Below are 24,177 nucleotides of genomic sequence, written 5' to 3' on the forward strand. Positions count from 1 at the left end.
TCGAGACCAGCTGGGAGGGCTTAGACCAACAGAAAAATAGTAACAAAGCATAGAAAAAGAAACATGCAGCGAGCCCTTAAGGCGACCCCGATCGAACAATTATAACAAACGGGTAACACAAATATATCTGAACTTGATAGAAATAACAAAGCCTGTAATATTCTTGATAAGCCAGAAGGATAAAAAATACAGAATCATATCAAATTTTGTTATCATACACTTGAATGTTCAAAAGTGTGTTTTTTAAGCATATTTATAACAAAATTTGTTAATCAATTAACAATATATTGTACATTCTAACTAATTCTAATCTTTCTCTGCCAAAAACCTCACCAAACTTGCTATAATTTGCAATAATCAGTAAGTGCTGACCGAGTTTAGAATACAAGTTGATACAAAAAGTTCGTAACAAAATATTACGATTTGTTATAATTCTGCTATTTTTAAATGATCGGCACGCATTCTGAAATAGAGTGGCCGATAAAATCAACTTTTTTACAAATTACAATTTTCAAAAATTTTCGACTTTCTTTCGTTTGCCTGATTTTGGATTATTTGGCGTCAAACTTAAGGTAAATAATGGGCCTTCTGAGCAAAAACATCAAACTGTACTTTGAATAACAATAACCATGATCATGATAGAAACCGTGGTTCAATTACATATATTTAGGATTCCTCAGATAATTTTACTTTGAAGTCCACTGAAAAAAAAAATTAGTCTTCTTGAATCCACTCAAACAGGACAATACAGTTGGTATCATGATATTAATCAGTGATAGAAATAAGACAAATATGACTCAGTCGTCGTTTTATCTCGAGCTGCACAATTCATGATTTGTACAGATTGTGAATAAACCTGAACTCTCAATCCGTAATGAAATACTAGTTTGGTTCATTGATTCCTGGGAGAAAACAGACACATGATCAGACTAGAACAGCTCTTAGAAGCGAGTCGCTCGTTGTATTTTCCTCCATACGCCCGTCGTTATGGGGAGAAAGAATAGCAAAAAAATAATATAATGCTGACTGAGTAGCAGCATTGGTGTGGTGCGGTGGGCGGAAAAGTGTGGTGGAAGGGACTAATACGGCTGCAGTTGAGTTGAGTGAGAGTAGGAGAGTATGGAGGGGAATCGTTATGTGGAAAAAACGAAATTTGATAGCAGAAAGCCAGAACTAAGATTTTTTGTTCTATTTGGGGCCCCAAACAATCCTGAACTTATTGAAAGTCGATTGGTTTTGTCTCCGCTTGGCGCATTGCATTTTAAATTTATATGGAAATTTGTATGGAAAAACCAACTTTTTTGCATTTTACATTCTGAAGAACTCAAAATGGCTCAAACCATAGGTTTCTTGGTTTTTTGATGCCTAACAACTTGGCCGAAGACACTAAAGAGCTAGGGTGTGCCAAAAAAATACTAGAGTTGTTCAAAGTTGAGTATGTCGAAATTTATGTTGCATATCATTTTTTCTGCCAACACTGCCAGTGTACCGGCGTCAGTCAGATTTTCATCAGAAGTAACCTCTGAAACACGTTGAAGATTCTATTTACGCCTAGAGTATTGACCTTAATTTGTTTGTTTTGTCCAGCTGAGTGTATAAACTCGTTACGACAGGTTAATTCTGATGAGAATCCTACTAACGCCGGTACATTGGTAATGTTGGCAGAAAACATGATTTTCTGCATTTAAATCGACATGCTCAACTTTGAACAGCTATAACTCTTTTTAAGGACATGTTAACGCAACTAAGGCATGGTTCATATATGTTCAAAATCTCTAGGGGTGATTTTTTTACATCTGTAGTTGAACGAGACAGGAAACATTTTCTCTTTTGACAAAGCTTGATTGATTGAAATAATTGATAATCGATGTAAATTTAAATCATAAATTAAAAGAAAAAAATCTGCCCATTAGTAACAAATAGGACGAACATACAAAAGAATTATGAGAAATTACAAAACACTTAAAACTGATTAAACCAGATATAAAGCACTATAGAGAAAATGAGAATTAAAAAAATGAAAGCGAATAGAAACTGAGGATCAGACATGAATATTCATTGAAAAATGATAGAGTGCGAAAACAAAAAAAGATAGTTGAAAATGACAATAAAAACGGAGAAAACGATATGAAAATGAACAAATAACACCAGCATCAAAAACACTCAAACAACACTCATTTAAAGATGGAAAGTAGAATAATATTTAAAACATAGAACATTGAGAAATAGACAAATGGACCTAAAGATAAATGAACATAGAAGGATTAGTCGAACTAAAACATAATAAAAGAATAAAAATAAATATAATATACCAAAACATAGTGAATTTAACGAGTATGAAAAAATAACAAAAAAAATTTAAAAAAATAAAAACAGAACATGAATGAAAAAATGATTTGGTAGAGAATAAGAAAAATGAATAATTAGAAAAACAGATGAAAATACTACAAGGTATACAGTCCTAGGGTTGTATAAAATGGTGACGTGGGACTAAACACTAAATAAAAAAAAAATCCAACAATGTTGAAAAATAAAAAAAGATTCTGAATAGATCTTAGTAAATGGACAAACAATTCATGTGCACTCGCCGGCTCTTAATCTTCTATAAATTAATAATTTTAGGAACTAACTCGTTCGATATTATGTCGGTCACGATTATTTAGTGAATATCGAATATAGAATATAAATATAAATAATTTACAACCTTTAGAAAATGTACAATTCAAGTTGAGTAATTTATTGTAATCATATTCATGAGATAAACTTTCAATCACCATAAGTAGCAGCATTGCAGTTTTAATTGCACGCGAATGGAAGTCGTGCCCGCTGCAATGATAGACGACGAGAAACTAGCGGCGCTCTGCTCCACATAGTTCTACCCTACGGTACTGTTGCTTTTACCAGCATGTTTTCTTTCAAGACATCAGTTTTTATCACGCTCTACTAGCAGGTTTAGAAATTGTTCAAGAAAAGGAGTTATTTCAAACTTTTCGGAAAATCTTTACCTTCGAGACATCAAATTGGTCAAGGTTTACGAGAGCAAACATAAATTGACCTATTGGGACGGGGAGACGCTGTCATTTTTTTTTGGATATTGATACAGAGAATATCACAGGGAATTGTTGGTGTCTATTTATGTCGTCTGTGCTGGGAATGCTCGCATGTGATTGGTTCATTGTTCGCGTGAAAATTTGTCCTTGAGACTTTTTAACGATTTTTACTGCTTTACAATGAAAAAATAATAACTAGCAATTTACAAAATTGTACAACATTTTAACTATCCAACAACATATTGGTTATTGTTATCCATCATGTGGTTATGATGTTATTATCGTTTGAAATCTGGCGCAATATTTGCCTGTTTCATTTCCAATTTTACAGAATTCGTACCAGTATAGAAAACAAAGACGTAGTCCCACGTCAAAAAAATAAAAGGAGCGTAGAAAACCAAAATGGAGGAGAACGGAGATCACAAAAAAAATATGTAAAAATAGACACATTAAGGAGAAAAACAATAAAATGTCAAAATAAAAAAACACAGGTATTCGTCGTTATAACGATGTATACCAGTAGAAAAAAAAAATAAATGAGTAAACAGGAAAAAAGAAATATCGACTAACAGACAATAAAGAAACAATATGCAAAAAATTATATCCGATATTCTTTGTTCCCTAAATGCTCAAAAACTCTATGTGTAGTTTTTCTTCATCATTATGTGTGGCCCTTGAGATTCCACATTGGCCATCGGAATTTTTCAAAATTTACAATATAATAAAATTGCTACTTTTCAGCCGTTTAACCGATTTTGGACTATTGGCGTCAAACTGAAGGTACTAGATGGATCTTTTAAAGAAAAGCTCTAAACTGAATTTGAAATAACAATAACTATGTGAAAATCAAACCGAATCTTGCTGTTTTTGTTGGCTTCAAGATCTTGTAGACCCTATCGTGTAATATTTTTGTTGGATTTCTCAGGAAATTTTGCATAACATATTCTATTTTGAAGGAGGTCAATTATTCACTTTGGAGATAAACTTTTTATTCACTAAATATACCATATAAGACTCCATCAAGTATTCCTGTAAATTATTTGAATGGAAGCGCGTGGTTATTTGTGATTTATTAAACTCAAATGGCTAAATTTTTGAATATTAGATATTTTGAAAAACTTCTTAAATACGGGTCTGAAAATTATTGATAGAGAACAACCATAATGCCTATTATCGCATATCAGTCCCATCTGAAAAATCATCGAGCTGAGAAAACAGCGCTGGAAGGTATTTTGCTTGTTTGGAATGTTTTACCTGGTCAGACTTAATTCATCTATTCTATTTTCTCGACATAATATATTAAAACAGAACTTTATCACAGATTATTTATTATACTATTGCATTTTTCGATTGAAATTGGCGCTTCGCGATACGTTCTGAATTAAATTAGTCATTTATCAGATTGGAAAAGTGATCTTGAGAAAAAGAAGTTTATAATGTCACTACACCAGCGACCTTACGGAAGATGACGATAATGGAAAGAGCTGGAAGCTGTTTACAGTTAAGCAACTAAAAAACTAAACGGTTTCTTCTGACAGGATGGCAAAAAAGTTTTTAAAAATAATTTCCCTGATTTTTCCTGATATTCCCTGAAACGTTATCCCTGTGAAAAAAAAATTTGGTCGGATATGAAACCAAATAGTAGAGGTCCCGCATTAGCCTTTTATGCTGAAAAAATCTCTGTATTGCTATAGAGCCGTTTGAAAAAGAATCGCGTCTCGGTTAGGATTTTTTTCCCTGACCGTTTTTCAGTTTTCCCTGAGTTCTCTGATTTCCCTGACCGAAAAATGAATTCCCTGGCATTCTTTGTTTTTATAGGCTTTTCCAGGTTTTTGTCACCCTGTTCTTAATTCTGGAAAATTTCAATTTTAATAATAATCATTTGAAGCGCATGAATCATCCACAAGAAATCATCGTGCAACCACAAAAATTTGCAGTATCAATGCCTACTGAATATTAACTGTTGCGTGAAATTACTTTTATACAACCTTGTAATCATTTTAACAACAAAATGCATAAAAACAATACCAAATATTTTTGATTTGGATTAAAGGAAAATATGGCCATACTCAGGAAGAACAGCTGATGGGACTGATATGCGATTATTTCTAACATGGGACAATCTGATCTCTAACTCATTGGAATAACAATATTTTTTTGTGTTCTTGTGTCTTAATCGATAGTAAAGCAAGAATTATATGGAATCTAGATGAAAATTTCTATGGGATTGACATGCATTTTGAGCATGATCTGAAATAAATTTTTGGAAAAAAATTATGCATGGAATTGAATACGGCCAAGTACAGTATGTTTTCCAACTCATATTTAAATCCAAATATAATTCATCCAAATATAAGTCTGAATCCAAATACAGCGGTGAAAGAAATTATAGGTGTGACCATTGCTTATAAAGTCATCTGCATTTCACTATATCATGTGTAAGGCATATTTGTAAGCAATTTCTGTGTGATATTGCTTATATTATGGGCAATTAATAGAACAATGTTATCTGTCAAAATTCATGCTATTTTGTCCGTGAGCAAAAAAAAAATTTCATTGGCCAATATTTTGGGTGGAAAAATAACGTGACGTGACTGTATAAATTGTATTGCTTATTGAAAAATATCGATTAACGGTTTTCTGTGAGTGAAACCGGAAATCTGTACTGATAAACTAATATTTCATAAGTTGGCTTTATAGTTTTGCTTTAGGGTTAGCGGTGAAGGGTCGCGGTAAACATTTCAGCCCCGATACAAAACGACTGATCAAAAACTACAATATACTTCATATTGTAAACTTTCAAAAAATAGCAGATAAACGGCTGCTGACGAAATATAGTTATGAAATCTACCGAAAGGAATCAGATAAACGAGAGTGGAAAGGAAAATTAATTCTAAGAATGACCGCCGAATACTAAAATTCGTAAAAAAGATATATTCCGCACATGTCTAGTCATTGAAACGGAACTTGAATTGAAGGTGACGTTTAAAACCATCCGGAACCGATACTAAATCCAAAACTAAACTCACATTTCGAAATGAGGTCGTGTATAGATACTAATAAAAACTCAAATAGCAATCTGAATGTTAATTTGAGAACAAATCTAAATTAATTTTCGAATTAGAATCCATATCAGACTGCAGTCAATAATCAATTTAAATCCGAAGCCGATGCTGAATCTAACAGTGAATCTGATTCCAATCAAATTCGAATCCAAAATTGAATCAATGCATTAGAATCCAATCCAACTTCAAGTCTGAATTTGAATCCGAATCCCAATAAGAACAAAAAATCCAAGCCTAATTATAAATTCAAGTCAGAGTCCGAACCCGAAGCTGAATCTTAAATTAAATCAGATCTAATACAACTTGGTCTCAAGACTAATCCCGGTTTGGCAGTGAAACTGTTAGTGTCAATGAGAACGAAGCGCTAGCCTCGCAGTTGTCCTGTACACTAACACGGTTGGCTGCGAAGTCTGTGTCCAATAAACAAAAGGTCGAATTCCGCAACGAAATGTAGTACCTGGGCTTCGACTTTGCTTTCAATTGTATACTACGTTGAATCTGGAACCAATTTCGAATTCAAATCCCGGTCTTAATGTTACTTTTAGTTCGTATGCAAATTCAATTCTGAATGAAACCTTAAGTCTGATTTTAATCAAAAATTCTTGTTCATTCTAAGCTGAATCACATACAATATTCTATTCATAAAGAAACTTTCCCACCATTCCTCAGTTACTGCCGTAGACTGCGTACTTTAATTACAGAAATAGTAACACAGTACACAGTAAGACTATTGAATTACGTTTATGCCTGACAACTTTCAAACTCTCGCCACCCCCACTCCCACGCAACACCATCGTCAGTGGCATTAATTAGACTGTGACGGTTTACGGCTTCAAACGAGCACTCGTTGACTGGGAAATAACTTTCCAGCAAACCATCATCGTCACCACACTGCTTCTAATTATTCTTCTTCTGGCTCCGCTACAAGTTGACTCAGAAAACTGTTCCCTGTAGCAGTCACTAACCGCCGGGATTCTTCTTTGTAAAATTAATTCCTTTTGGGTTGGGGCCCCTTAAGCTGAACGGCGGCGCGGCACGGTGGAGAAATATGCAAATACTTTAATCTCACCAGTCGAGGCACTTGTTGAATTTCCCGTAGGCTGGGGTAAACCTGCGGGAGGAAAACCGCACATGGTGCTCGGAAAATGTCGGTTGGTTGGTGGTGGCAGGTAGCCGTGAGTGCCAGCAAAACAAAGCATAAATTTTCGCTAAACGTAAATTTTCTTCGTCAGGTGAGCCTCACCGAGCGGACAATCGGTTGCCGCTGCAGCTGAAGCAGCTTTTTCGGGCTAGCTAGACTGAAGCTGAAAGCTGGCTTGTGGCACGGATTATGGAGATTTATCAATTTTGATTAATTGAATGCGCAGCCAATTCGCTTTGCTGCATATTGTCTTGAAAGTTTTTTGTGAGGATGATTATTTTGACGGAAATTCATTCGTTGGATACTAATTCTTTCATAACAAGGAGACACTGATTCTAGTACAGTTTATTCATATGCCAAAAAAGTTACTTAGCATTCGAACAATCGAATAAGCAAAAAACTCTAGCTCGTACAGATGGAAGGAGTTTCACATTTCGGCATTCTATTCAGAATCATAGCCGGAAGCCGGTTTTCGGGGCATAATATGTCAACCGGGGTTGCCTGTTGCCTAAACGTTCGTGCTATTCCACGACAAAGGTGGCGAAAAAAGCCTCGTTTCGGTAGTCAAAAACAGAATCACTCTCACACAAATCCGAACCAGTTTTTAAGCTGCCATGGAATCACAGAATTTGTACCCCCTACCTCCACCCCAGGTTCGCTTCATCCTACCAGCCAGAAGCGCAAAATGCAGCTGGCACGGTGAGGACAATTCTCAGCGGTATAATCAAACTTGCATTAGTTTTAAATTGGAAATGCGAAATTAATGAGAGTCGAAAAAAAAGTCTGATGCTGATGCAGCCAAAGCTAGACCGATCGCAATCCGCCGGCAGCAAACAGTTGAATGCTTTTTCATACTATGTTTTATTTTTCTTCATCCGCTCAGTACTAGACTCGTGATAATATTGTTTTACGCTGAATCAGCGAAAGTCCGGGGAAAAAAATCTCTGGTCAGGGTTAGCTTCACCTATCGTTTGTGGTTCATATGTGGTGGGATTTTGATGCTTATGGTGGCATCGTTGAATCAGATTTTAGTTCTACTACACGCAAAACTTTTCCTTTTTACTTTAGAAGCAATAGCGCAAAATTACCTTTTTGGTAACAAATCCATTACCTAAAAAGCAATAAAATTCTTCCCCAGTCAAGTAACAACACATACTGTCATATATTTAGCACGTGTTATGAGAGTACGGCTATCTAATAATGGTCGTTTCAACCACATGCAATGTTTTTTCTGTCGAAAAATGCTCCCTCTCCACCTCAAGTCAAAAAAAAATCACACACCGTCGCATAAGTTGCACATGTTACAAGTTTTTTCAATCTCCAATTCATCCGGTGGGCGTGTATAAGATCGCTCGTTGTATGCATACGGAGTAGCGAAAAAATATGACAAGAGCTGCCAAGCAACATTTTCCCCGTCATAGAGTATGCAAACGTTGATGATTTCAAAGACTTAAAATGCGTCTTAAAATGACATCACGATCTGTAAACTGCGTTAGAGAAAAACAAAAACATTCGCTTTCTTGCAAGCTATTTAAAACACATACTCATTGGTTCATGGAAACTCTTTTTGACCTGTTTGAATATACAAAACTCGTGCCCATCCAGAACAATATTCGCTACTTCGGCAACTCTGGTCAGACAGTATTACATATTTACATTTCAAGTAAACACTGGGGGACGAAACGAAAGTGTTTCTAATTGGACATTTGAGGTTGACGGTTGAAATTCTGATTATGTGTGGATGAAGGGAGACAAAAATGAACCAGATCGTTGCATCAATACAAATACAGCGAGTGAAGTCTTGCCAACACATGCATTGCGGTGCTTGGCTGTATGTTCTCCTGCAGAAACACATACAAGCGTGTGGCCGTCATAATTTTTATTACTTTTTGTTTGTTACTTTTTGTGCATAATGCACAGTCATAAGACACAAAAAGTAATAAAAAATTGCCCAAAAGTAATAAAATATTCCCCGTTTGCGTTGGGTGTAGTTATTATCGATAATCAATTATGTATTGGATCGATTGCGTCAGATGTCATGACACGATGGTTATTATACGATTTATGTTATATAAGTTTTCAACGTGTTAATTCGAGATCCGTGAACCGACTTTTCTTTTTAAATGCATTAAAGTTTCCACCAGAAACCATCGAAGAAATATTCCGTTGATTTGTTGAAGGAGTTGATAATTCAATGCTCATGGTCATATTCAAAAAAGATTTTTCAATACTTTTATTCGAACATCGTTTGAAAATGATCCTAAAATACATCTGATAGAACAAGTCTCTGCAAAACAGCTTCATATCCAATAAATCTGAATTGACTTTTAAATTTTGAAGTAGTATAAAAAATTTCAGATAATTTCCTCATAATTCGAAAACAATTTTGGACTTGTTAGTCAGACTTTGTACTGAATAAAACATGCTGAACCCAAGTAACAAATTTATTCCACTTCGGAGGCATTATAGTGTTAAAATCCCCGAAAAAAAACTTCCAAAAAGAACATTAAATTATCCCAGAAATTTCGTTCTGGACCAATGACATGAGAATATAGTTTACCGAACGCATAAAGTTTGATGTCGCCTTGTACCGTTTACATTATCCCATAAATTTGTACAACAAAAGTTAACCTTGTTGGTCGTAAAATACCACCATTTGTCACTGATAAAGGCTACCAGCTGTGGGCGTAATTTTGAGCCATAAAGAAAGCATAGCTTGAGCTAGACATTCCTCTTTCCTTCCTTTCTCCGCCGCATCACCGTTATCCTTCTTTGCCACACCACACCAACAAGCGGACACATTCCGTAGCAAAATCCAACAGAATTCAGTTTATGAATATCGAATAAATTATTTCCACCAGATTTACGTTCCACATGCCGCCGGAAGCTGCTTACGAATACCGGCGGCGGAGGCACATGGAAAAAAAGCTCCAAGTTCACGTAGAAGACGCTTCAGGCGCACCATCCGGTGCGCCAGCAGAAGCCAAACAAATACGCGATGTGTTACGCCGAAACAAAGCGTACACGCAATAGATCATCAGCGCCGCTGGTGCACTGGTGTTCCGCCGTTGGGGATGAACACACTTGCACGCACACATTCGTAGCGAGGGAAATCCTACGGCATTTCTTTTAGGATGGCGAACGACAGTCTGGGCACGTAAAGCAGAACCATTTGCTTACGCGGAGAATATGAATTGGAATTATAACTCATTTCGCACGTTTCAACGCATTTGTTGTTCCGATGATTCATGTATGTCTGTGTGTATGCTAAGGCGAGTGGAAATTCCAATTGCAAGCAGTTGGAAACAGGACCTCTGTGCCATTGGCACGCTTTAAAATCTCTAAAAAAATCAAATCATATTCTCTATAGAATATTGAAACGTTTTTAGAACTTTGTTAACCCATTATAGACCTGGTGTTCGTTTTTTCGAACAGCACTTTAGAAGCCAAACTGGGAAGATCATATTGTTTTTGTGCCATTTATCAAAGTTCTGCATGAATTTTCCTCACACTGTAGTGTAAATAAAACAGTAAAAAACTCGATTATGAAAAATCGAAATTTTTTTCTTGATTAGAACAATGCAAGCCAAGAATCGAAAACTAATTTTTTTTTCAATTTTTCCCATCTTTTGAAATTTGCAAATAGTTAGATTTCAGGCACGAATCTTTCTATGAATCTGAATTTGAACTTGGATTCAGGCTTAGGATTGAATTAGGATTAAGATTTGAATTTCGTTTAGGATTTTCGTTTGGAATACACTAAGGTAACTTTTTACATGGTTTGATTTTACGCGGCTTTTTTTACGCGGATTCCGGAATTTACGCGATTTTTTTTAAGCGGATTCCGGAATTCACGCGGTTTTTTTTTTTGCGCGGATTTCGGTTTCCCTTCACTCGAAATGCAAAATGAACGCTGGTTTTTTCTACGCGGATTCCGGAATTTACGCGGTTTTTTTACGCGGCACGTATCCCCAGCGTAAAAAGCGACTTTAGTGTACTTAGTTTATCTTTATCCATTAATATAACCACCATGCGTCTCCATTTGGAAAAAGCTCCATCAATGCAAAGCTTTCAAACGGTTGGGTCTTTTGGGTTCACGAACACATCAAAACGTCAAACAGCGTTAACGTCACAAGGTTCAGAAAATTGTAGATTTTAAAAACAGACGATTTTTGGGTTATTATTATTCAGAAAGTGTTCCTCTAAGGACCAAACAAAAATATATAGGACAAAAATTTTTCAATTAACATTAACTATAGCGATCTTGAGTATGATTGGGGCAACAATACGGATAGGACTTTTTCTGTAGATATATATTTGCCTGTTTTCACCATTCTATATTTCATTGTGACTATTTGCATTTTTTTCCGTATGGACTTCCTCACTGCGACCAGAATCGTAGATCTATTGTGAGATATGCCCGGGTGTCTGCTGTATCCCACACTTCTATTATTAGCAATACCGCTATTGAGAAGTGGCATGCTTTTTGTTATTTTTTTGTCAGTGCTTGTGTGTAATGTGCTACCAGTCCCTTTTTCACGCGTACTGGTTTCCTATACTGAGCCTCGTTCCCTCCTGCCAAATATCACCAATTATAATTTCCTGAAGAAGTTTCGTAGTGCGTCCTTCTGGCCAGTTTTATTAATAAGAGGGAGTGATGTATTGTTAACAGAAAGTCACGCAAAGGTGTTATAGATTTCAGCGTGAAGGAAGGGTAAGTGGCGTAAAGGAAGGGTAAGTGACTATTTGCAAATTCAAAGCAAAAAGCAAAACCTTAGAGCTACATTCCAATTCGAAACTAGACTTTCTGATTATTTATACACAGACTTCACAGCCAACTGTTCACTGTACAGTACAATTGCGTAACTAGCGCTATGATCCTACTGACACTAACAGTCTCTCCCAAACCGAGACTCGAACCTACGACAACTGGCTTGTTAGACCAGCATAGCACCTCGAGACCATCTGGGAGATTATTTGCCTATCTACATATATATATAAACAATATCGCACGCTCAGCCTTGGGGCTAATAGCGGTCTCGATCAACTAGATTAGTTGAGCGGGGGCCTAGTGTGGTTGGTAACGTCTCCGTCAACCACGCTCGACGCCTGGGTTCGAATCCCACCGCCGACATAGGTGGCGATGGTTGTGAGGTGGCGTGATCCACTCACAACCAACCCAACTGGTCTAGATTCAATCCTAGCCGACACCGGGAGATTTTCTGAGGCGAAAAATCTCTGGGATCACGCCTTCCATCGCATGAGGAAGTAAAGCCGTTGGCGCCGGTCCAGAGCCATGGAAGCATCAGGATTTGTTCTCCGGTATACAGGCGTCATATCGATTCGAAATGAATATTCTTAGCCTTTTTTCTATAACCGGAAGTTGTAGAGAATGGCATCAGGCTATGAGCATCATCTCGATTACGAAAATAGCTATTTTGGGTGGTACATTTTCGGTGATTGCTGGAAACCAAAATCCACCATCTTGGATTTCGAAACGGAGTCTTGAGTTGATTCCAGGTCCCTTGACATCCTTTCGATTGCAGAAATATCCGTATTTGGTGGTGTTCGGTCATTAAAGGTTTTTTTTTCCGAAAACCGGAAGTCATAATATTAGATTTCAAAATGGTCTGTGAAGTCGATTCTCGCTGACTATCTTTTCGTTCTTTAAATTTAACATACAATGAAGTATTTGGTCATTTGCGGAAACCGAAAGTCCCCATAATGGTTTCTTAAGTTGATTCTAGGTCTCTGGGCATTAGGTATTTCGATTCCAAAAATACCCATTTCGGGTTTGTTTCCTGGAAACTGGAAGTCGCCATCTTAAAGTTCAAAAACAGTGTTTGGACTCGATTTTCAGCCTCTGGGTATCATTTTGGTTTCAAAAAGGCCATAATGGGCGGCAATTGATAATTTTCTAAAACTGGAAATTATTGGATATTGGATTTCAAAATGGAGTCTAGATTTGATTTCCGGTACTGTTCTGGTTTGAGAAAAAAATATATTGGGTGGTATTGGGCCATTTTAAAATGTTTTCCAGAAACCGGAAAACGTCATTTTGAATCCTTGGGTTTATTTCCGGTTTCTAGATAAAACCGCGATTCTGAAAATATTCATATTGGCCTTCTTTTCAATACTTCAGTAGTTCTTGTCATAACGATGCAATTTTGCCGCATGTTGAAGGGGGCGTGACAAATTTTCCAATCGATTCTTGCAAGAAGAAAGGAAATCCGATGGAAATTAAAATCATGAAAAAACCCTTCAGGTTTAAAACCTCTTACAATTAAATGATGATGATAGGAATCAACTATCTCTACTTTGCTATACGAAAATTTCAAATTTCATTTGTTGTTACCACCCTCTCCCCCCGTTTTTTCCCCACACTCATGAGATAGATATAAGTCATTCAGACATATTATTGATATGCGACGTGTATTTACCAAATTAAATGATATTCGGTTAGGCAGTTTTAAACTTAATAAAGGTTGACAACGTTCATACACCCCCACCCCCCCTCTTTCTTCTTAACGCGCCACTGAGATATGGCAGCGTCTTAAATGACAGAGTTATGTCCTCAAACCACGTCTCATACTAAAAAAAAGTAGTTGAAATACATCAGCTAATATAGAATATAAATACCTAATTTAATGCTGATCGGTTAAGCGGTTTTATAATTATCGGAAGATGACATTGTTCCCCTTATCCTTGCAACGCCTCTGAGATACAAAAAGGTCGTCGAACAGCAAGGTCGCAAGAATACATCTTAGGCTCAAAAACATATGTATATAAATTTGCACGGTTATCGGGGAGGAAGTTTTTATATGCATAAACCAAAAATTTAATTTATTTATTTATTTCGTCAAACAAATATGTTTATAACTAACTTACATGCTATGTGTTATTTATACTAATTAAAGAAAATGAAAAAGAGTTTAAACATAACCCCTTCCCCCCTTGCCTACGCTAATGAGATAGAGCGAAACTAATATTTTAGGATTATTCCCCGTACTTGAAAACCCCCATGTACAAAATTTTCAATTGCCTGCTATATGCGGAGCGAGCAGCATATAGCGAGTGTTCCACGAAAGAATCGTAAACGATTGCACTCCATCGATCGCAGCGATTCTTTCAAATGTGTCTTGCTCGTAGGCAGAATTCGGCTTCTTCATGTCGTGCTTTTATACCTCAATTCTTGGTGATTTCAAATATCACATGCTAATGCAGCATGCTACATACTACTTTCGTAAGCATTGATAGTACCTGCTTGGTCCGGTAAGCAAACAGTTGAGCGCAATCCAACGTTCATTTGGATGCATAATTTTGTATCATTGGCGATAATTTCTCAAAGATTCTCGTGATACGATTGAATGCAAGTGAACTTGGATACAATAAGTATTATAGTGTTTGAATCATTCAGTCTCCTTCTATGGTATTCTAAACACTCAGAAGCGATAAACAATCAGCAGCGTTTCTATGGCAAACTTGTACGCGAGTGAAAATAATTGGATGATACATAATGAATCAAAGAACACATTTGCATGAAATATTGCTAGTGAGTGAAACTTTCCATGCTTGACGCTAGGTGTAACAAAAAATAACATTTCTAAGCCAGAAAAAGTTGCAAAACATTAAACTGCCCTTAATTATCCTTGGGGGCCATCCACATTCCATGTGGTCAGCTTTGAGGGGGTTGGTCTGTGTAATGTCCACGGTCCATACAAATTTTTTAGAATTAATATGGGCAGTTGTCCACGAAGAGGGGGGGGGGGTGGAGAGGCCAAAATCGTTATAAACCTGTCTACGTGGTATGTGGATGGCTCCATGATTTAATTCAAAATAACCATAAAATTCTTCTAAGGAAACAAAAAACTATCCCAAATTAAGCTCAAAATAACAAAAAATACTTTCAAAAACTAGTATAGGTAAAAAAAGAATCTGATCCCAAATTAAAGGTAAAATGGCGAACGTTGCTGCAATTGATTTTATTTGATTTATCTAATACCCAGAAAACTTCCATATATTAAAAAAGAAAAGAAGATTCTAAATTAACCTCAAACTGATCACGACATTGATCGGATGGGGTGTGTCGCGTCGTTGAAGTTTCTCGTCAGCTGTTGTGGATATAACGTTATTGCATTCGTTCTTGGCGCATATACTGTAACTCTACTTGCTAATTATATTTTGTAATTATACCTCTACCTCGTTAGGTAGAGTCAATTGGCCGCTAATCTTACTAAGCAAGTGGTGTATTATTTGTTTATTTAGAATTATTCTTTGTATTTGCAAATTTGCTGCGTAAATTTGATTCATCCGCGTTTGGGCTTCTATGTTTTATTTTTTCCTTTCCCGTTGCCTTCTACTTAAATATTTATTTCCGTCTGTATTTATCGTTTTTTAATTTCCGTTTTACAAAAAATACTTTCGTTGTAGAGTTACGTCATACTAAACGATAGAAGTACAATTTAAAGTTTTCCACTGTCAAAAGCTTAAGAATCAGTCAGTTACCAATAAATTTTCCTCATTCTTACAGCAAAAAGCAAAGCCTTAGCACTACATTCCGATTCGCAACTCAACCTTCTGTTTTTCATACACAGACTTCGCAGCCAACTGTTGAGTGTACAGGACAATTGCGGGGCAAGCGCTACGATCCTACTGACACTAACAGCCTCTCCCGATCCGAGACTCGAACCTAAGACGACTGGCTTGTTAGGCCAGCATCGTACCTCGAAACCATCTGGGAGATATTCTTACAGCAATCGAATAAAAATTAAGCGTGCCTCTACCATAACGTGGAAAATTGTGTTTATATGACACTAACTATTGTACCATTGCAAAATGTAGAACCCTATTGAACGCATATTTCGACCAATCAGAGCTGATATATAAAGCCAGGTGTCAGGTGAAACTCTCAGTGTCAGTTGGAATCAAAGTAAACAACCAGTCACTACCCGGTTCTTTCCTAGCCCAGCTGACACTAAAGTATACAAACGATTTGACTTTGTAAATGATTTGTTGTAATTATTGTATGTTGCTCGCTGGAGTGCACAACGAAATGCCCACAGCGGAAGTATAACTCTTAAGCAGGTATTAGACGAAGCAAATATTTGCTATTTTTTAATACAGATTTTATTTTGTGCAAATAAAAATCGTACCAAAAATATCAAATATTTGCGTCGTCTAATACCTGCTTTAGTAGTCACGTATAAAAGCTGGCATGCAGAAATTTAGTTTTCATTGTGTATCCGATCACTGCAGCAAGAGGATGATTTACTGGGAACTGGATCGACCAGCGATTTCAAATATTTCGCAGCCTTCTACGGTGAATGAACCAACAAAGGAAACCGGTGGATCTGGTGATTGTGGATCGTCTTCCACAACACTCGGTTTTGGATCTCCCATCCATGTGAGAAACACCATCATACAGGCATTTCCTTCCTATCCTTACTATAGTAATCCACGGTACACCCACAGACCGTTATTATAATATAAAATTCACCAACGGATCTGAGTACAACAAATCGATTCGTAATGCCGTCCTGAATCTCTGATCAAAATTACAGAATCGCCGTATGGTACATTTTCGAGTAATGCCCTTTTGATGGTCGTAAAGTTCAAAAAGGTGATGTAAAAACGGCGAAATGTTTATTGTAAAGCACGTTTCATGAAAAAACTACCAAAATATTTTCACTGCTTGAAATTGCTAGCGTCATAATAAAAAAAAAACAGCGACCGTGAGTGGTTTGCAGTAAGTTTACAAAATGAATTATGAATAAACTATTACAAAATTGGCGTATCGTAAAGATGATTCATATGATGATCATATGATTACTTTCGGAATCGAAATGATATTAAAAGACCTGAAAACGAGCTTGGACGAACTGGAAATCACCATTTTCAGTTTAAAAATGGCGTCTGGAATCAATTTCCGGTCTCAGGGTCTCATTTCGATTTCTGAAATTCACATTTTGGGGGGTATTCGACCATATTAGGTTGTTGTCTAGAAACCGGAAGGGGCCATTTTAGAATTCAAAATGGCGTCTGGGGACATTTTTTGTTCTCTGTGAATTATTCTAGTTCTGAAAATACTTATATTGGATGGTATTTAAAGGATATGTCCTGAAGCTGAGGAATCATCAACTCAGTTTCAGAACATATCCCCGAAAAATTCGGATTTCCGGGAATAAGAAAATTGTTTCGGGGCATTGCTGACCAGTGATGGAAATGAGACGAATATGATGTAATTGTCATTAAGTCTCGATATGTATAGATCCTGAAGTGCTACAAACCGCGACTAAACTTGAATCCTTTTAGCCCATAATGAAATGATGATATGGTGTATAGGTTTCTGGGAGAAAGCAGATACGTGATTATATATATAATATATATAATATTATCATTTATATTGCATACCAACAAAACACGACGGAGGAAGGAAAAATCTACCTGAAGACGAATGTTAAAAAGCAGCACAATCTGTTTTCAACCCGATTTGGCAAATCATTTTCGAATATGCCAGCAGCAAAGCAAATTCGACTGCTCCCAAATTCACCCACCCATAGGCTATTGTAATCGAAAATCACGGTTTTATGGCTGTTACCAAAGCTTATATTATTTAGATGCGAGGTTAACCGGAACAATGGCTCTCGTCGTTTCAGCCCTATCGGCTTGAACTTGAAGTCATTTTCTGTTCGGATTTTCTCTATGACCGAGCATCGGCGGCAGCGTGAAAAGAAAATTAATACACGTGGGAAAACGATTGCTATGCAATACCGTTTCAGACTTCATGGAAAACGGAAAGTAGCATAAGCTCTGGCGCTGCGGCCTTTCATCGAACTGGAAAGGAAAATCTACCTTTTCCTCCGCCCCTCGGGCGGGTATCGAGTCGATAAAAGTACAATACATGTCGAGCCTCGAGTCTATTCTCTCGTTTCACATTACTGTTATCAATATTCGGTCACGATCCTTTTCTGCAGTCGTAGCATGAGTGTACAGTGCGACGCAGGTTTATACTGACACGATGTTTCGGTTTCTTACGAGGGAATTGTGTGGCATTAAGGTTGAACGGTTCGCAATCCAATAATGGCTACCAAAATGGCCGAATCCTGTCTCACACTCTCTCATCAATTTTACGCTATACGTACACGTCGCACACACCTACAACTTTCACTCTCAACCAGCGAATCATAATTTTTACTTAAATTCACTAACATACCTGCGCCAATTTTCATAATCTAGCTATTTTAAGATCATTATAATGGTATCTTCACTATTTGATAGCTACCTCCATGATTTTCACATGTTTTCAAAAGATTTCTGCAAATTTGTTGGGGTGCAGTTGGTCCACCATCACACTAGGCAAAAATCCTACCACTCGGCAAGGCTGGTTTAAATCAGTTTTTTTCACCACTTTCACTGTAGCTGCATTACCTATATTTTTAATTTACACTCGTAGATTGTTTATTCACTCACCGATTGAAGATTTTAGCACGAAAACTGTTTCAATTTACCGGTAACTGTAGATTTATTTCAATGATTGAATTTTTTTCACTTCGTAGTCACGTCAGTATCACATCATTTTTGTGTACAAAATGGTTCCGGTGTGTAGGGTTAATCAGCCTAGAGTGGAACCCTTCGAGGTTTTTAGCGATTTTTCATTCCGAATCTTTATTTGTGCAACCAATTGTATATCTATATTACATACCTACTTCTTGTCTGAAAACACCCATCACTTGAAACTGTTTATTAAAAATGATGACAAATCAAAAAACAACTTCGTATGGACAAGATAATAAAATCGCATCAAATCAGCCATCGTATGTACCAGGAGATCCACTGTTTGTCAATTAACCCTAATTACAACGCAAAAACTAAACCGTCTTCCAACACATCTTTATTGCATCAGCATGAGTGCAGTGTTGGAAGTTTCGATTTTATGATATTTTGTTCATTGTTGAGTAATTACAAAAAAAACCTGTTTTTGAAAACATTCAAAAGTTGTTCCATTTGCTACTTTGCAGTTAAAGTTTCGTTCAGTTAATTTTTAAGATAATCTATTCAACCGCAAATCTGACCACAATGCTATTCGCGATGGTTGTCTTGACGACAACCAAACAGTGTAAACAAAAACATAACTAGAAAAGTATTGCCGCTAGAGAAAATGGGCCGATGCACTAAACGTCGTAGAGCTGCCTTGCAGCGGGAAATCAGAAAGAAAGCGAAACGCGATGTTCCTGATCCCTTGAGTTGGGCTGTGACAGATCCGTGAAGGATTACTTCAAGAGGTGAGTGTGAAGAACAAAATGCAGCCCTGAACGACATTCTTGCATCAGAAGAGCCTACAACGGAGCACTCATTCTCGGAAGCTCGATCAAAACTCGAATCACCGGTATGCGAAAAATGATACAACACGGCGTTGCCAGCACTTTCGCCAAAAGAAACCAGAAAGAAGGCGACACAAAAAAAATGCGCCGTGTGGAAGGCACGATGCGTCCACACGGGAGGCTATCCCATATTATGGAATAATATTTAAACAGTTAAGATTCCTGAGCGTCTTTGAATGCCAATGCACATCATCACACATAATGGGTTCAATTGCCCTCTAAGGTGAATTGATTTTCGGCAAAATTTGTAAACAATGTTTGACAGGTAGACAAAATAACGTGCAGGATATTTATTACAGGCCTCATCCATACATACAACATCGCATACATAGACTTCACGTATACATAAACACCGATAGTATTGGTGCACTAGACACAATGGATTGCGAGAGGTTTCACCCTAACTAAAAAGAATTCGAGGCTTTATGGATTCCTTACAATGCATTATTATAAGTCACAGAAGTGGAATTGACTGCGCAGAAAATAATGCTTTCCTTCTGTACGTACACGAAAACAACGAACTGTTCAAGCGAAGGCTTTTCATGTGGGAACAACTGCCGAGAACACCGATATTCGAGGTGTTCACGCTCGTATGTTTGGGAAAACTTTCCCCATTTTCGTTTCCCATTTGCCTTACCTCTCACTTCAACAGATCCGTCGGTGTGCAATCAGGGGTGAAAAACAACCGCCATCTAGGAAAAAATTGCTTGTATGGCTAATCACGTTTGATTGCTTCGTTTTGCACATAAATAGTTTTTGGAAACTTACTCCTCGCAATGGTCTTCCTCGAGTGCAATAAGAAGTTTTAGATGCATAAATGGAAATTAAATAAACTGCCAACAATTCAACGATTTAACGTAATAATTCTGCAGTGGGTCATTATATCCGGCTCAGCCTGTATGCTGTGCTGCAGCTCAGCTCAGAAAAAGCCACTCATGAAATCACTGCAACGTGTTCGCATAGAGTGGAGCCTAATTTAATATAAAAGTAATCTCTTAATTCAATCCTCAATTCTCTCCTGGTACTTGTGCAATGTGTGCGTTGAAAGTTTTTAGTATCTTCTGCGGAAGACTTAAAGAACTAGTCTCTTGAATAGTATCGTCCTTCAGGCTTGTTCTATTATTTTGCTACGAGAAGAACGATTAAACATGCTCACGAGGTTTCCCAATGCTGGAATTAAATTATTTGGTCAAATCAACCTTATTAATACCTTAACATCCTTGTTTGACGATAAAGCTATGATATTATGTCATGTGAAATAAGAAATGAAAACTGAAAAACAAGAAATGAAAAATCTGGAATGAAGAATGAAAAATGAGAAATGAGAAATAAAAAATGAAACAAAAGAAATGAGAAAAAAAATAGTAATTGAAAATAAGAAGTTAGAAATTAGAAATTAGGAATTAGAAATTAGAAATTGGAAATTAGAAATTAGAAATTAGAAATTAGAAATTAGAAATTAGAAATTAGAAATTAGAAATCAGAAATTAGAAATTAGAAATAAGAAATTAGAAATTAGAAATTAGAAATTAGAAATTAGAAATTAGAAATTAAAAATTAGAAATTAGAAATTAGAAATTAGAAATTAGAAATTAGAAATTAGAAATTAGAAATCAGAAATTAGAAATTAGAAATTAGAAATTAGAAATTAGAAATTAGAAATTAGAAATTAGAAATTAAAAATTAGAAATTAGAAATAAGAGATTAGAAATTAGAAATTAGAAATTAGAAATTAGAAATTAGAAATAAGAAATTAGAAATTAGAAATTAGAAATTAGAAATTAGAAATTAGAAATTAGAAATTAGAAATTAGAAATTAGAAATTGGAATTTAGAAATTAGAACTTAGAAATTAGAAATAAGAAATTAGAAATTAGAAATTAGAAATTAGAAATTAGAAATTAGAAGTTAGAAATTAGAAATTAGAAATTAGAAATTAGAAATTAGAAATTAGAAATTAGAAATTAGAAATTAGAAATTAGAAATTAGAAATTAGAAATTAGAAATTAGAAATTAGAAATTAGAAATTAGAAATTAGAAATTAGAAATTAGAAATTAGAAATTAGAAATTAGAAATTGGAAATTAGAAATTAGAAATTAGAAATTAGAAATTAGAAATTAGAAATTAGAAATTAGAAATTAGAAATTAGAAATTAGAAATTAGAAATTAGAAATTAGAAATTAGAAATTAGAAATTAGAAATTAGAAATTAGAAATTAGAAATTAGAAATTAGAAATTAGAAATTAGAAATTAGAAATTAGAAATTAGAAATAAGAAATTAGAAATTAGAAATTAGAAATTAGAAATTAGAAATTAGAAATTAGAAATTAGAAATTAGAAATTAGTAATTAGTAATTAGAAATAAGAAATTAGAAATTAGAAATTAGAAATTAGAAATTAGAAATTAGAAATTAGAAATTAGAAATTAGAAATTAGAAATTAGAAATTAGAAATTAGAAAATAGAAATTAGAAATTAGAAATTAGAAATTAGAAATAAGAAATTAGAAATTAGAAATTAGAAATTAGAAATTAGAAATTAGAAATTAGAAATTAGAAATTAGAAATTAGAAATTAAAAATTAGAAATTAAAAATTAGAAACTAGAAATAAGAAATTAGAAATTAGAAATTAGAAATTAGAAATTAGGATATGTGAAGTGAGAAATGAGAAATGAGAAATGAGAAGTGAGAACAGAGAACAGAGAAAGGAGAAAGGAGAAATGAGAATTGAGAGATGAGAAATGAAAAATGAGAAATGAGAAATGAGAAATGAGAAATGAGAAATGAGAATTGAGAATAGAGAAATGAGAAATGAGAAATGAGAAATGAGATATGAGAAATGCGAAATGAGAAACAAGAAATGAGAAATGAGAAATGAGAAATGTGAAATGAGAAATGAGAAATGAGAAATGAGAAATGAGAAATGAGAAATGAGAAATGAGAAATGAGAAATGAGAATTGAGAATTGAGAATTGAGAATTGAGAATTGAGAATTGAGAATTGAAAAATAAGAAATGAGAAATAAGAAATGAGAAAATAGAAATGAGAAATGAGGAATGAGAATTGAGAAATGAGAAATGAGAAATGAGAAATAAAAATGAAAAATGAAAAATGAGAAATGGAAAATGTGAATTGAGAAATGAGAAATGAGAAATAAGAAATGAGAAATAAGAAATTAGAAATTAGAAATGAGAAATGACAAATAAGAAATGATAATTAAGAAAGGAGAAATGAGAAATGATGAATAAAAAATCAGAAATTAAATTAGAAATGAGGAATAAGAAATGAGAAATACAAATTAAGAAATTAGAAATGACAAATGATAGATGAAAAATGAGACATGAAAAATGAGAAATGAGAAATGAGAAATGAGGAATGAGTAATGGAAAATGAGAATTGAAGATTGGGAATTGAGAATTGAGAAATGAGAAATGAGAAATGAGAAATGAGAAATGAGAAAAGAGAAATGTGAAATGAGAAATGGGGATTGAGAATTGAGATATGAGAAATGAGAAATGCGAAATGAAAAATTAATAATGAAAAATGATAAATGAGAATTGAGAAATGAGAAATTAGAAAAAAGAAATAAGAAATTAGGAGTAAAAATCAGAAATGAGAGATGAGAGACATTAAATTAGAAATGAGGAATAAAAAAAGAGAAATAAAAATTAAGAAATAGGAAATGACAAATAATAAATGAGAAATGAGAAATGAGGGATGAGGGATGAGAAATGAGAAATGAGAAATGACAAATGATAAATGAAAAATGAAAAATGAGAAATGAGAAATAATAAAAGAAAAATAAGAAATGAGGAATGAGAAATGGGAAATGAGAATTGAGAAATGAGGAATGAGAAATGAGAAATGAGAAATAAGAAATGAGAAATGAGAAATGAGCTATGTGAAATGAGAAATGAGAAATGAGCTATGTGAAATGATAAACGAGAATTGAGAAATGAGAAATGAGAAATTAGAAATGAGAAATGAGGAATGAGAAATGAGAAACGAGAAATCAGAAATGTGAAATGAGAAATGAGAAATGAGAAAAAGAAATGAGGAATGAGAAATTAGAAGTGAGGAATAAAATATGAGAAATGAAGAATGAGAAATGAGAAGTGATATAAGAGATTTGAGATTTGAACTATGTGATGCGAAATATGATATTTAAAATATGATACTTATATGAGAAATTAGAAATCTGAAATCTGAAATAAGAATGAAGGAATGGGAGATGAAAAACGACAAATGAGATATGAGAATGATAAATGAAGAATGATAAGTGATATATCAGCAGTTTTGTATGTGGGCTCAAAAATCAGATACTATCCATTTTAAAATAATATTTTTATTTTTCAAAATTTTTATTGTTAAATAATGTCGCTTGAAATTACCACAGTAAAGACACAGACAAACAGACGTGCCACTCGGTGATGATTTCATTGACTAGAAATATAACGATTATTCTGAAATTTGGCTTAGTGGGCAGTGATGCCGCTAGTGTCGCTATAAACAATCGTGCACATTCATTATCAAAGATCAAAA

At 35.0% G+C, this 24,177-nt stretch overlaps 1 protein-coding gene across 7 annotated transcripts in view; it reads left to right on the plus strand.

Annotated features, from left to right (window-relative positions):
• Positions 1–24,177, plus strand: part of LOC129718573 (uncharacterized) — a 310,807-nt gene that overhangs the window by 211,883 nt on the left and 74,747 nt on the right. The gene's annotated exons all lie outside the window — the stretch shown is intronic.

This window comes from Wyeomyia smithii, chromosome 1, assembly GCF_029784165.1.
Source record: "Wyeomyia smithii strain HCP4-BCI-WySm-NY-G18 chromosome 1, ASM2978416v1, whole genome shotgun sequence".
NCBI lineage: Eukaryota > Metazoa > Arthropoda > Insecta > Diptera > Culicidae > Wyeomyia > Wyeomyia smithii.